Below are 16,037 nucleotides of genomic sequence, written 5' to 3'. Positions count from 1 at the left end.
GACCGTACCAGATTTTACAGTTATTATGTTCTCTGGAGGGATAATTTTGAGCATTTTTTTAAATCGACATCATTGATTTGTGTTTGAGAAGAGCTTTCATTTGATACCATACATGATGGGTTTTATACAGTAATGTGAGTCTAGTTCTTTTTTTATGGTCAACAAAAGGGGGCGTGGCAGATTATGTCATTAAAAACTTTTTTTTTTTCATCTTTTTGATGGTCAAAGCTGATTCCTGCATGAGAAGAGCTTTAATTTGATACCATACATGATGGGTTTATATGTCAATGTATATTTAGACGACTTTCTATGATCAAAAAGGGGTGTGGCAGATGATGTCATTTTAAGGAAAATGCTCAAGGGTGCCGGAGCGGCACCCGTCAGATTCTGAGTCTACACCCCCTAAACTATCAGATTATGCAAAAAAATTGCATTAGTACCTTATGTCACACCTATCCTGGGGTTCTACCTGACTACAAAGGTGTTCTATTGGGTTGAGGTCAGGACCCTGTGCAGGCCAGTCAAGTTCATCCACACCAATCTCTGTCATCAATGCCTTTATGGACCTTGCTTTGTACACTGGTGCACAGGGCTTGGTCCCTTAGTTCAAATGAAAGGAACTTTGAATGCTTCAGCATTTAACCAAGTGATTTTAGAATGTTTCATGCTCCCACCTTTGTGGGAAGTTTGGGGAAGGCCCCTTTTGGGACAGTACTAACCATCAAAAGTGAGCACTACGTCAGTAAGTGCACATTAGCAGTGTACTGACGGAAGTAAGTGTAATGAGACACAGCCTTACTCAATGTACATTTTACACACCTTAGTAGCTGGCTACCATTACTGTAGTACAAATCTAAATTTCATAGTTCCTATAACATTATGCCCGAAAGAATACGACAATACCCCCCAGGAAGATCCAAAGGGCACAAATACGCAAAAAAAAGACCCCAAGTGATCACAGGGACACAATTAGCCTAGGAATCTTTGTTTGTCCAGCTTTAACTCAACCCAGCTGGTGGGTCTACATTGGCTAATGCTAATGCTAACGCTAGCATAACATGAGTTGTGTTCCTATTTAGGGCTAGATCTCTGCTCATGTGGACAATTAAACAATAAGCTGTCTTTTGAAAATGATTAAGTGATTCTCCCAAAAGTTTTTAAGAATATTAATGTTATGCATAAATGAATAATTAACTACTCAGGTGAGGATTCACTGGGGGAGTCATGCCATTCTGACTGTTTTAAGCCTGTTTTTTTCCACTTTAAAGTTGTATAATAGACATGTAAGATTGTTTACATGGGTTATCTTGCATATATTATTTGTTAACCATCTCTATATATTACATGTGAAATGATAAAGTAGCAGAATAAATCAAGATGCCCAAACTATGCAATGTTTTATTATCCTAAGGCCGTTTCTGGCAGCCATCTTGGATTTTCCCTTAAAAAATGACCTTAATGAACCAGAAATTTGGGGCACCCCTTCTGATATGATGAGATACATCATAAAGAGTGTCTGTACCAATTTTGGTGCTTCTATCCGACGCGTAACGATTAGGCCCTTTTTTGTTGATAATCCCCCCTACTAATTGGGTGGCAGGACAGGATGAGAAAGGCTAGACCCCCAAACCAGGCTGGAGCCACTTGTGAATGGCCTGTAACACATATACATAAATATGCATTACTTCTATCATCAGAAATAAATTGCCAAATAGTTATCATAACCACTAATACATCCAAGTCAAATAACTCAAATGTAAAACTGTATAGCTTACTTTATTGGGTGGCAGGACTGGATGAGAAAGGCTAGACCCCCAAACCAGGCTGGAGCCACTTGTGAATGGCCTGTAACACATATACAAAAATATGCATTACTTCTATCTTCAGAAATAAATTGCCAAATAGTTATCATAACCACTTATACATCCAAGTCAAACAAATCAAATGTGAGGCTGTATAGCTTACTTTATTGGGTGGCAGGACATGATAAGAAAGGGTAGACCCCCAAACCAGACTGGAGCCACTTGTGAATGACCTGTAACACAGACACATAAATATGCATAACTGTTATCATCAGGGGGGAAAAGGCAAATATTTATTATTACCAATATTACACCCCATCAAAATAGAATTATATTGGGATCCAGAGAATATGGTGTTGATCAATTTAGCTCCTCTTCCCATATTCTAAACTTTGAAAAGAGTCTGGTCTGTGACAAAGCAAAGCAAGGATATGCATCAAGTCAACTACTGCCTCTAATGTGTTTCTCCTTTTCAGCAAAGTCTTTATATAAGTGTCTCTGTTTTCAGTCAAATCATGCTCCAAAAAACGTTCAGCATTAAATGACCTCATTGACGGCAGTTTCTTCATAAATGGCTTCGGGATTTGTGCCCTTATATTTAATGAAAGTTAACGAGTAATCTCTACTATTCAATTGAAAAACTCACCAGGAAACACGCCTGAAAACCAGAAGTTTTAGATTGAATAGTAGGCCGGTTTCTCGCTAACGCGTGTAGAAATGTAAAGGCACGAATCCCGAGGGTATTTCTTGCTGCCATTTACGAGTTCAGAAAGTTTAAAACAGGTCTGAGCATGCGCCTGACATGGCGCATAGCTTGCATTACTAGCAGCTAGTTGCTACTAGAACTATCGATACGTCGTTCATAATTTAAAATCACAAACGTTATCTTATCCAGGATAGGTAAACATGTGAAATCAGCCTCCCTCCAAGAACGGAATAAGATGTAAACACATCTAGCAGCTAAGTCTTCTTAACCCTCTAACCGCCCGGGTTTTTTTGGATTTTTGCATAAAAAATGCAAAAGGCCATGGCTTAAAAGTGGTCAGAGATAAAGTCCTACTGTAAATGTGAAAATCATTGAGTATGAACTAAAGTTTATAAAGGGAGTAAATTTACTCATCTAATTTGCATATTATGACGTCACAGATTGGCAATAGCGTCAAATTATGCACATTTCAGTAAATACTGATTGTTGAACACATTTGAGCAGTTTTACTTTGATTTTTGTAATTTCTCCGACATAACAAACAAACAGGACCACAGCCACATGTAAACCTACAATAGTAAACTATTAGTATTACCACAATCCCTATGTTACTATATAATAAAGTAGCCTGGTCAAATCAGTTCCTATCGCGGATGACTTTGTAGTTCTTCAGAGCCCTATTTTTACTAGACCTGCTGTCTGTACCATGTCAATTACAGACACTATCATCATGATTATCACTGGCACCAAGCACACCATGCTTATTTGAACCCTTTGGTCAACATTGCTGCAGGTAAACATTGACGTACACACGCAAAGACCCACCTCCATTCACAGACGCATCTTGACTGTCACTGCCAATGAACGACCGATCATAATCTCCAAAAGGCAGATATTCTCCTTCAGAATCAGAGTAGGTGAATGGCAGACCCAAGACTTCATAACACACGACTTTGTTTTTTAACATTTGCCGTTTTTCTGCTTCAATTTGTGCATAGCGATCGCGCATTTCACTTCCGCGTTATAAACAGGAAATGCGTCTTTTTTTTTGTTTCTCGCGAGTAATACAGGCACTTCCTGAAAACTTTCTTACTCGAATTTGGGCTTGAATCGAAGCTCTGGATGTCTGCCAACTAGTGGTGGAGAGTACAAAGGCGATTTGTCACCCTACTCGGATCTACCGTCTGTTTTAATCAGTGATGTTGCTTGTCGCCGTACGGCGCCTTGGGCGGTTAGAGGGTTAAAGACTCCCGAGTCCAACATCTAAGCTTTCATTAGCTGCTAACGTTAACAAAAAATATTCATGACAGTTTAACGTTATCGTTAGCCAACAAGCTAACGCTAGCTCACGCAAACCAACTTGTTGTTCACAGGCATATATGAAGTTAGCGTTCAACTAAATCAAGCTTCGCTCAATTTTAACTGAGTTATGAGTTTAGCTTTGATTAAAAATGTAACAAAGCCCAAGTTGGACAAGATTTAGCCCTGTCGAAAGTGAGCTAAATTAGCTTGCGCAAGCTAGCTGCTAGACGTTAGCTGGTGTGTATCATCAGATGGCCAGTATAGCAAATTACGGATTATATCAGCAAATAAAGCTAGATAAGTTGGTAACTTGTGTTATGGAAATACGTTTTCACTGAATATACTAGGTAACTGCATAAATAAAGCATATAGAAGCATACTTACAGTGAGCCCGCAGACACCGCTGTTTCGCCTCCGCACTCCATCAGCGAAAAAACTGAGGAAGGAAACCGTTAGCAGATTTGAAGGGCGCGTTCGATGTGCGCATCCGCAAAGGGTCCGGCGTGGATCCGCCGTATGAAGGCGCGTTAACGGAGGCGAAATGTGTTCTGTGCCCGTATCCAAAACGGAGGCTGACTGTCAGGCGGATGTGGCGGCTTGAGCGCGGGTCCGTTTTGGACTCCTTTGCTGTCTGGGACATATAACCAAGTTGCAGATGTATTTGACCATAACTTTGTTGACCGTTCGCACGATCGTTTGTGAATGAGGAGGTTGTGATTCACGCTGAACTACGTTATACCGGAAATACAACTGAACGATCGTTTGTGAATGAGGAGCTTGTGATTCATGCTGAACTACGTTATACCGGAAATACAACTGAACGAACGTACGAACGAACTGTAAGAACGAATCATCTTGGCGAACTGAACGGCGCGAACTGTGTCATGGCATCGAACAATAAAATCCATCACTACTGCTCAGGACACTTTGACTAGTGACTAACATCGTGTGACAAAAAAGAGAGGGGTTAGTAAAAGCCTACCAAGTCCTAAATTATGTGACGGACACGAATGCGAAATTACCGAAATGACAGTAACAAACTCTCAACCCCCAGAGTTAGAACAGTGGGGGAAAAAACGGTTAGCGTTTTTAGCTTTAGCTTAGCACAGTTGCTGTAAATGAAGGGTGTCAGCTAGCAGATGTCACATTTCCAGCGGTTACATGCCGGCAGTCCGACATCCCTTTCGTCCGACATGCTGCCAATCCGACACATTTTAGTACCCCCATTCCGACAGTTTACAAATCCTATTTTTTTCCACGTCAATTTAACGGACCTATATGAGCCCGACGGACGCAAAGTGCGTCAAAAAAAACACCCATTCTTCTCTGTTACATTGCTCCACGATTATTAGTCACAGCCAGATGAGACCTATGCATGAAAGAGCTCAGAACCGGGGCTTTCCAACGAGACTAGACACGTGTCTGTACGATCAAGTATGATAATAAAAATAAAATCATGAATTTAAATGAAAGTATATCATATTTACAGTCTATAATGCTCTGCGTTCACCCACGCAGTCACTGCTCTCGCTTGAATTACTCCGGGACCAGGCATCACACAGACATAACACGCATATCAAATGAAAGAGGAGAAACATAGCTTTCCATTGATACCAAACACATCGATCCTTTTGTGTTATAGAAACAGACGAAGTGACAAACAAATAAGAATCATATAGCTTCGGCTACCACTTTCGTTTGATTTACTCGTGAAACCGTGGTTAAAAAGATACGGCTTGCATGTCAGATAAAATAGCAGAGCTAGAGCTATCCACAGATACCAAATACAACCTTCTTGGCCATAAAACAGACGAAGTGACAGCAAAATAATAACGCTCCACTTAGTCCGCGAATAATGAGACAGAGAAGAAAACTTGCCATGCCTAATAGAACTGCTTTCACTTCCCCGAGTCGTGCACGTAACAGACACATAACCATATCAAGAAGTCTTCACAATGACATTTTAAATGTGAATCTTTATTATTTTACACAATTGGATATAGTTATGACATTAATAGCCTATTAATGACCTCATGTCGGAATGGCACGTTGTTTGAAAAAAAAATTAAATATCGCCACTGCGACCATGAAAAAAAAAAAATGTCGGAGTGGTGGGATTTTCTCCCATATAGAGACATGCCTCCACTACGACAATTGGACGTCAATGTCGGAGTGCTGGTATGTCGGAATGAACGGCGGTAGCCATTTCCAGCGCAGCAATTAGCAATCGAGCTAGCTAAAAGACTACCGTTGCTATGGCTTCACCTATAGAGAATGGGAATGTGACGTCGCGGACATTTCGCGGTTGCGCCGCGGTGGCGTCTGGGATACATACGTGAGGCCACTTGTACGCTGCTGCCAATGCTGTACCATTGTAAACATCGTAAAACATTGCTAACTCGCTGTTTCTAACACTGTTTTTCACACATCATGGGACGAACCTGTTGTGTTGTTGGATGTAACGTCCGTGCCCACGATCGTCAGGTAAAAAAAATCAACAACGGAGTGTCTTTGTATTACTTTCAGGGTCTCACGTCCACTCTCCAGATGGTCTGTCATAGGGATCCATGTTACCGATCAAAGATATCTTTTCTATATAACGTTTCCTCGCGTCTGGCAGGAGCTTGTCTCTGTACGGTCCATTACTACTTCTACTACTAGTTTTTAGCATAGTAGCCTAAATGTTTACATCTAGTGTTACTGTTTTGGCTAGCCGATCTTGTTCGAAATATCATAGGTTTCCATAGGTTTCTTGTTTATAATTCGCGCCGCGGCCTCACCTAATGGAGGAAAACGCCCTTTTTGTCCCAGAATGCACTGCGCCGCTAACTTCCGTTCCCATTCTCTATAGTTACAGGGAGCTAACATTAGCATGCTAATGTTGCTGATGTTGAAATTAAGGTTGTTGGATGTATCTTATTTGCTGGAGTGACATGAAGACTGCAAGTAACCTTACCTTCTTTGCAAAACAACATCGATATGCAATATTCTGACTTTATCTCAGTATCCCTTGACAAAAGGGGCTTGTTATAAAGTTTGCTAGCATGACTTCGCTGACGTGTGGCTTCATTTGCCCAAGCTTATTATAACATGAAGGTTTATTTTTTTTAAATAGCAAATTATATGACATATCTCAAGACAGTAACTTACCTCATGCACATATCCACCTTCCATTTGAAAAATGTAGCTTCTAGAGATGCACCGATTGCAATTTTTTGGCCGATTCCGATTTCCGATTTTTCATCGAGTTTGACCGGCCGATACCAATTTTAGCCGATTCCGATTTAATTTCTTCTAACCACTTTACAGCACAAACAAAGAGTTATTTTCTAGCCTATATTTTCTTTAATACAACATGTTAGAAATGTAATCAACTTATCAATGGCTGGTAGAAAAATGTGAATAGACAGATTCTTCTTCAAGTCTTCTTCAGCTGCAGTAGGCCTAATCCCAGTGTGGGACATTCATTTCACACATGTAGAAATGCACTAGGAACACTTTCTTTCTTCTCACATCCATATGCAATATCCAACTGTAAATATCTTCAGAATAGCCTACTGATAACTGAAGTTAGTGCTACATAGGCTGAGATGTTGGAAAATGACAACAACAAAAACTAATTTTGAGAAGCCTTGAAACACAGCAAATGACATACATTCTCAGTCCACACTCTTCTTTGAACTTTCGCGATTGCTTGCGGATACTAAGTGTCCATATTTGGATGGCATAACGTCATGCAGGAGATCGAAACACAGCTTTCCAACGACACCACGCATGATATGTTTTGTATCACGGTCGCGGTAGGTTAGTTTATGACACATTAGAATGCTAACTTTTGGCGAATTTAGAAGAAATATACAGGCGTGATCAGACAAAAGGTAATGAAATAAACCTCTAAATGTGTAAATCGGACTTAGTTGTTGTAATAGTGTGAAAGAATACATGATAAGTTGGCAAACCGAAGCAAAACTATGTTAATTCCTGCCGTGTCTCGCCTTAAAGCAATAGTTCGGAATTTTGGACAAAGGACCTTATCTCCAACTTAGTCGGGGTGATATAGATCGGTGAAGACCGTTTTCAGTGAATTTCTGCCCTTCCTTGAGTTGCAGCGTTCATCTCGTGCTAACCTAGGTGCCGACATAACGCAAGTCAACGGTAACATCCAGCCTGCCACAGAAAACACTCAACAGAACACCCGAAACAAATAAATGATAACGTCAGACTATCAATGCACATGCCTGTGTTGATAGAACAATGTTAGAAAATAAAACTAACCTTGCATCGCATTGCAATAGCCTACTTTGTTCCCTGTATGGCAGTGGCGGATTGATATTGAGAAACTAGTCCCTCAAAATGTAATAAATCATTGAGTTGCAAGGTTAGTTTTATTTCTAAAATTATTCTATCAACACGGACACCTATATCGATAGTCTGACGTTTTAATTGACTTGTCTCGGATGTGCGGTGGAGTGAGTAAGACTGTTGTTGATGTCAGACTGATGTTACCGTAGAAATGCTTTAGCTAAGAACCAGCGTTAGCAAAGGGGGACGCTGCAACTGAAGGAAGGGGTTAAACACGATAAAAAGGGTCTCCACCGACCTATATCACCTCGGTAAAGTTGGAAATTAGGTCCTATGTCCAAAATTCCGAACTATTCCTTTAAGTTGAGTAAAGGCTATGTCGCTTCTTGATAGCGCTTGTGGTTCAGCTGTGGGCACGCAATTAGCGGCAAGGACGGGCTTTGATGAGCGCTGTAACCTGAAGTGACAGCTAGTATAGTAAATTCCACGCAATATGGCAAAGCACAGCGTTCGCTGCATAGAAAAACTCAGTATTAGCGCTTTATCCAGCCCTGACTGTTGGCCTAGCTTCATCAAACTTTGCAAACTCAGCTGTGTGAGTGTGATGTTGTTACAAGTACGTGTGAGTGCATTTGACCGGCATAAAATCGGCATGTCTCAGACTGACCGGCCGGTCGCCGGTCGTGGCCGATCACGTGAAAATCGGCCGATTCCAATCGGCGGCCGGTCGATCGGTGCATCTCTAGTAGCTTCTTTATAACCTTTCAAGGCAAGTAGAGCAGCGAAGCAGTGCAGCCAGTACTGCAGCGTGAAACTAGAGAGGTACAATTTTCGAGGCAACGAACTAACGGTCGTGTCAGGAAGAGATGTGATTGGACAGTAATTTAACACATGATTGTGTTGGCTAAACATGCCCAAGAATATTACACAAATTCAACATTTTCAAACTGTGTTAGAAGTGTGATAACACACAACATGTGTTACTGTTTTAACACATGATTTTTGAGAGTGTAGCAAATCGAGGCACTTAAAGGAGGCGGGTCAACCAGCGCTTGGAGAAACCACGTTCGCACGGGCTCTTGGTCAGACTAAAGTCTCGCAGAGCCTTTCAAGTCGATGGCAATCAGGCTAGAGGAGGAGGAGAAACAGGAGTAGCCCTTGTTCTGTGTGGTGTGATGAGCTCAGGTCCTCCAGCTAGTTTTTGTAGCCTTTGTACTTCTGATGCGTGTTCTGCCAAGAGACCTCGCAGCAATGTAGGCATTGTAGAAGGACACAGCCAAGAAGAAGAAAAACACCCTCCTCCACCAATTATTTGATCGATGCTGGAATCCATAATAGCCAACCATTTGATCAAGCAGATCAACCCCTGGAACACACAAGACACTCATCTCCTCCAAGAGATTTACCCCCGTGCAAAAATTGTCCATATAGACAGACAGGTGAGAGCCGTAATATGGTCTGGCTAAATCCATTACCACACGGTGTGCTAGGCTAGGCCCTTCTCCATTGACCTCTCACGACCAGCATAGACCTGGAAGTTGATCACGTATCCTGTGGAGCTCTCGGCCATCACCCATACCTTCACACCCCATTTTGTCGGCTTAATGGGCAGGTACTGCCTGAAGGACAGACACCCTTTGAATTTGATCATGCTCATCCACAGACACATTGCCATCTACCTCATACAGTGTCTGGAATCGGTCAAGGAGGTAATTTAGAAACCAACGCATTTTCCATAGCTTGTCATCCTTGTTGATATCTGCTGCCTGGTTGTCCTGGGGCCCGTTGCACAAAAGCAGAATTAAGACATCCGGGATAAGTTACTGACCTGCGATCACTGAATCCTAAACAAGAGCATACCGGCTGAATTGGTTGCACAAAGACCAATCCAGGATGAGCAGACACGGATTCATCAAGCCAGGTGTAAGTTATCCGGTATGTGTGCGCGTTCTCGTTTCTCCCCCAAATAACTCGCGGTTGGAATAAAAAAGACGCGAAAAATAGCGTCTTCCACACAAAGTGAACAAGCGCTTTTGATATAGACTAACAACGAGGTAACGTTTTACTTATTTGGATGGGGGATCATGATTATTTCTGTTACATAGCGGATAGGTGTGGCAGATCAACTGAATGCAAATTTACGTATGCACCCACGTGTGAGAGCTTCCTTGTCTCGGCACGCAACGTCATTAAGGAAGCCCTTTGCCACCGCAAAGATGCACAAAGTATCTTAATTTGTCTTAAAAGCCAAATTAGTTTAAAACACCTTGAAAAATGTCCCCTCCACTTCCAATCAACTACTAGCCTACAGCAGCCTATTCATCAAACATCTGTCAAAAAAGAAGCAAACAACGAGTAGGCTAAATGTTGTTAATTACAAGGCCACCATAATTTAAATGACATCCATATTAGGCCGACATTCTGCTGCGTTTTGCGAGTAAATGCATGTAGCAAATAATATATAAATGGAATCTACAGCTCTTTTTAAAAAAATCACGTGGAGGTCTCATTTGAATGACAGCTAGCTGAACCAATCAGATAATGTAATTACCATTAGAATCAACTTATCTTGGATGTTAGCCTGGTCAGGAGCAGGCTAGCTCCACAGAATAAATCGCCATGGTAACTTCTACCATAACATATACTGCTGCCCCCTATCCCGCTTTTGTGCAACTGGATCACGGATAAATTGAGCCAGGATAACCAAACCAGACCGAACATGATTAGTTCAAAAATAATACACTATAACATTATGTAAGGGATAACGACTGACGAGGTGACTGGTTCGATGGAAATAATGGTGAGGTGGAGGCGCACGTCCTTGGGTTCCTCCGCCGAGACGTTATTTCCGCACGACAGGTCACTTCGGAGGTCGTTATCCCTCTTATCTGCAGTGACTAGTTAGGTTATCATTTTTCATTCACTACTTTCTTTGAAATGCAGAAAATATTTCACTGGGCATCTGGTGGGAGGGAGATGGTCCTGCCATGGGGGTCTCAGTATGGTTGCAATCTACATTACATCTCATTATACTGCTATTGGAGAGTAAAATTCTTGTGTGTTGGTAGCCTGACTCTCAAAGCTACAAAATGTCGAGGTCTTGAAGAAAAAAATATTTGTTTGGAAAAAGGTTGGAAAAAGTCTGGAATATTTAGTTGACAAAAGAGCAATCACCCATTTTTTATGGATGCACTCTGGACCTTTTTTTTTAATGAACTTAGACTTCTCTGACTGCTTTTATGAACTATGTCTTAAACTATTTATGTCTGTCTATGAACTATGATTAAGCGTTTGAACTGTTACCTACCTGATGTGGCACCCTGAGCAGCGCTGACCTGAGCCTGGGGTGGATGGTCGGTCGCAAAGGACCCGGCGAAGTGCTCGTCTGTGAAAGCAGCAGGTTTGAACGGCCAGATACCAGGCGTGGAGAACCCAGAGGCAATGTTCTTTTTTAATGCTGCATCTGGCAACGCCTTGGTCACGATGGAGGGGACATCGTAAATGGTGATGTTCGACCCTGGATGATCCCTCATCCACCTGTCTGCAGCAGTGTTGACATACCCCTTAAAGGTATACTATGCTAGCCTGATTACCATCGACTTTCAAAGGCTCTGCGAGACTTTAGTCTGACCAACAGCCTGTGCTAACACGGTTTCTTGCCAGGGCTGGTTGACCCGCCTCCTTTAAGTGCCTCGATTTGGTTACATGCTGCCACTCAGACATGCCACCACTACGACATGCTTCCATTTAGACATGCCTCTATTTCGACATGCTGCTATTTAGACATGCTGCCAATCCGACACATTTTAGTACCCCCATTCCGACAGTTTACAAATCCTATTTTTTTCCAAGTCAATTGAACGGACCCTATGAGCCCGACGGACGCAAAGTGCGTCAAAAAACACACCCATTCTTCTCTGTTGCATTGCTCCGCGATTATTAGTCACAGCGAGATGAGACCTATATTGCATGAAAGAGCAGAACCGGGGCTTTCCAACGAGACTAGACACGTGTCTGTACGATCATGTATGAAAATAAAATCATGAATTTAAATCAAAGTATATCATATTTACAGTCTATTGCTCTGCGTTCACCCACAATCTCCCTTGAATTACTCCGGGACCAGGCATCGCACAGACATGACACGCATATCACATGAAAGAGGAGAAACAGAGCTTTCCATTGATACCAAAGACATCGATCCTTTTGAGTTATAAAAACAGACGAAGTGACAAACAAATAAGAATGTCAAGCTTCGGCTACCGCTTTTCGTTTGATTTACTCGTGAAACCGTGGTCAAAAATATAGCCTATGGCTTGCATTTCAGATAAAAGAGGAGAGCTAGAGCTATCCACAGATACCAAATACAACCTTCTAGGCCATAAAACAGACGAAGTGACAGCAAAATAATAACTGTAACATTAATAGCCTATTAATTACCTCATGTCGGAATGGCACGTTGTTTGAAAAAAAAGTAAAATACCGCCACTGCGACCATGAAAAAAAAAAATGTCGGAGTGGTGGGACTTTTTCCCATAAGGAGACATGCCTCCACTACGACAATTGGACGTCAATGTCGGAGTGCTGGTATGTCGGAATGAACGGCGGATACCCCTCGATTTGCTACTGGTAGATGTCAGAAAGCGGATTGCCGAGTTTAAACCAATAACAACACTCTTTCCTCTGCCTTGAACACGCCTGTACCCAGAGCTGTTGGAGCTGCTTAAAGTTGATTGGTTCTCGACCAAAGGGGACAGTTCCGCAGATTTCGGGAACTCAGAAATCCTTCTCAATGAGCAGTTGACCAGACCAGCAGCTAAAGCCTGAAGGCGTTGCGTCACTGGGAGGGCGTGCCAGGCTAATACTATGCAGGATTGGCGATTTCATCACCGGTTTCGCTTTTCATTTTCGCTCGTTTTATGCTTGCATATTTCTCTGCAGAGCTTCCCCTACAGCTTTAGCGTGTAGCCTATATTTGACAAAACTCCTCAATCGGTCAGTCTGCCGTGCCTTTTGGCATGTGAGATCTCGTGAGACATTTCTGTGCTTCAGATGGAATTGCGGTGTCGAATTGATTCTACGTGTATACTGACTATTCCAAAGTTTACAGACTGTTTGGTGCTTCGTTTTATGTGTAGACACCTAGAGCAAGCTACTGATGAGGTTTGGCGCTGTTTTGAGCAATGTTAGTGGTTTAAAAATGCGATTTTGAAAGCGTGTGGCTCCAATCCCCATCCACACCCACTGTTTGCGATTTTGGGCTGTCGGTCCTGCCCGTGCTAGCTCTGTACTGCGTGATGAGCGAAAATTACTTCCTCCACGGCTTAGTTGATGTATTTTCATTCAGAAAATAGCTTTATTTTCAATTTCCGCCAAACTTACACTTTAAGGGGGCCAAAGACACTGACATCCACAGGCTGCATTCTATGGGTTCAGTGAGGAGGGAAGGAGAGCAGGATAATGCCATTGGCCCTGTAGAAATCGATGGCCGTGATGAAGAGGTGGGATGGGTGGTTGTCGAGGAGGAGCAGCAGCTTTGAGTGCTTGGAGACCCGAGTGTGCCTGGCGAAGTGGGCCAGGAACAGGAGGAAGTCCTCGTCTTTCATCCAGCCTGTCTGGTTCCCCGAGCCAGCACAGCCAGTGGGTCCTCCTCGCAGGAAATGGTCCTTGACACTAGAAGCGCCGCGCCCCTCTGACCCACTTATACCTAGAAGCGCCGCGCCCCGGTCATTTGACCGCTTTGACGACCTACTAGAAGCGCCGTGCTGTTGTGAACTACTTAAAGCGCGGCGAGGCGGTCAAAAGACCGCTGAGTCCTTAGACTGGGAGGCTGTTACTTACACATAATGACAGCTAGATGGCGCTTCGTGCACGAATCAAATCGTTTGAATACATTTGTCAGACTGTGTTGTCTGTGGTTGTTTCATTATGACATAGGCCTACAGCACGTTTGAGTTATCTGTTCATTTATTTGTGTTGATTTGTGTTGTTTGAGGAAAAAACTCTGGAGGAGTTCTTGAACAAACCTTGAGCAACTTGACTGTCAACTTTTTCATAGTATTTCATTTTTAATAATTTTTTTTTACATTTTGCTAGCCTACTTAGAAATCTTGGCTATTTTAAAACGGAGGCATACGCGTTCTGTGATTAGGAGCCTGACCCGACGGGAGGGGAAGGATAAAATGTCGACCCAACACCGGTGTTGTTGGATCTCGAGATCCGTAACCCGCAGTTCGGGTTTGGGCAGATAATCTAAGCTCTAAAATGAATGGGTGGCTAGTTCTAATTCACTCCCCAAATACACTTCTATTCATTTAATAGGTAGCTATGTTCGCGCCGCCGAAAATGACCGGACCGAACAAAGAGCCTAACCTAGTCTGGTTTCAATTACACAGTAGCCAGGATTTCATGCCGCATTTTACAGGCTACCGCGGCTACTTTCTAAGACAATGTTCATTCATTTAGGGAGAAGCATCTAGGGTCTAGCTACCTCAGAGGGAGGTAGATAGAGAGAGCAGAAATGCTGAGCAGGCATAGGCGCGAGAAGTAGCCTAGGCTAATTAAAAATGATGAGTGAAAAAGATATTCTCCGTTTTGCGAATGTTTCGATGTCTGCTGAAAAACAGCTATAGGTCTAGGCCCTATTGTTCCTACAATTTAAGCTAACTTCTATGTGAATTCGTGATTATGGATTGAGACACAGATTAACGGCATGAAGGGACAAAGCCGTAGCCCACTGGTTAGAGCTTCAGCCCTAACGGCCGAGAGTTGCTGGTTCGATCCCCGACCTGTGTAGGCAATGGCAGAAGTACTTTTGAGCAAGGCATCAATAAAGTATATTCTATTCTTTTCTATTCACACAACTAGGCCTACACGCACGCTGGCGAGTTCGAACATTCGAACATACTCAGAAATGAAAGCCTACCTGTAAAGTTTGATTTCGTAGCCTACTTGTAATTTTTGAATTCGTTTTTTTCCCCATCCGTATTCTGATGGATAAAATACACACAATATATTTTATGCACGACTGGACTCATTTGAGAACTCCTGGTCCTGGAATTTAATCGAGTGAAAAGATTTTTTTTTTTTTGTAATCGCTGCGGTCAAATGACCGCAACCCGGCAGTTCGTATATATCTAGGTCAAACCCACACGGCGCTTATAGGAATACGCGTCAGCGGTCAAATGACCGGCGCTTGGCGCTTCTAGTGTTATACTTGAACCACTTGCGAGGGAAGACAAAAAATGGTGGAATGAAGTCCCCTTGGGCATTGCCTGCCAGGGCCATAGTGACCAGGGTCCCCCTCTCCCCTGAGGTCGCTGAGCCGACCTGCTTCTGACCGGTCCTGGCGAAAATACGGTCCAGCACCTGGACCGTGGTGACTCCTGTCAAACACGACATGATGAATTTGATTACTTTTATCGTTTACTTAATTTGAATTGAACATTTGTCATGAAATTTTGTTGTATGTCTTCAATGAATTTCTATGTATTTATGTGTATGTAGTTTTCATATTGATAGTTACATTTATGAATTATAATATATATATATATATATATATATATATATATATATATATATATATATATTAATTATATATTGATAGTTATTTATTAATTGTGTGTAGTTTTCTCATGTATAGTCCTGTGTACATAGTTTCTATTCATGAATGTAGTAAGTTGTTAGTTAGTAGTTGTATATAGTTTATATTAAAAGTAGGGTATGGAATTAGCTTTTCTGGCCATTTTTGCAAAATCACTTGAAATCCTATTCATAACCCACTTACAGCCACTGAGTTGGAAGCACTGAAATGGAAATTAAACACGTCAATCATCTGCGGAACGGGCAGGGCTCGAAAAACTCCAGCCAATAGAATTCTAAACCCCATACCATCATTTCACAGCTCATTCGTCAATCTAACGGTC

The 16,037-nt window shown here is 42.2% G+C and overlaps 1 long non-coding RNA gene across 1 annotated transcript; it reads right to left on the bottom strand.

Annotated features, from left to right (window-relative positions):
• Positions 1-1,775: 1,775 nt before the first annotated feature.
• On the bottom strand, positions 1,776-4,247 carry LOC134100399 (uncharacterized). The gene is made up of 3 exons (XR_009941266.1): positions 4,195-4,247; positions 1,966-2,035; positions 1,776-1,845 (listed from the first exon to the last, which is right to left on the bottom strand). It is a non-coding gene; the product is annotated as an uncharacterized LOC134100399 (long non-coding RNA).
• Positions 4,248-16,037: the final 11,790 nt, after the last annotated feature.

This window comes from Sardina pilchardus, chromosome 2 (genome assembly GCF_963854185.1).
Source record: "Sardina pilchardus chromosome 2, fSarPil1.1, whole genome shotgun sequence".
Classification (NCBI taxonomy): domain Eukaryota; kingdom Metazoa; phylum Chordata; class Actinopteri; order Clupeiformes; family Clupeidae; genus Sardina; species Sardina pilchardus.
This window is presented reverse-complemented; position numbering and strand designations above follow the sequence as displayed.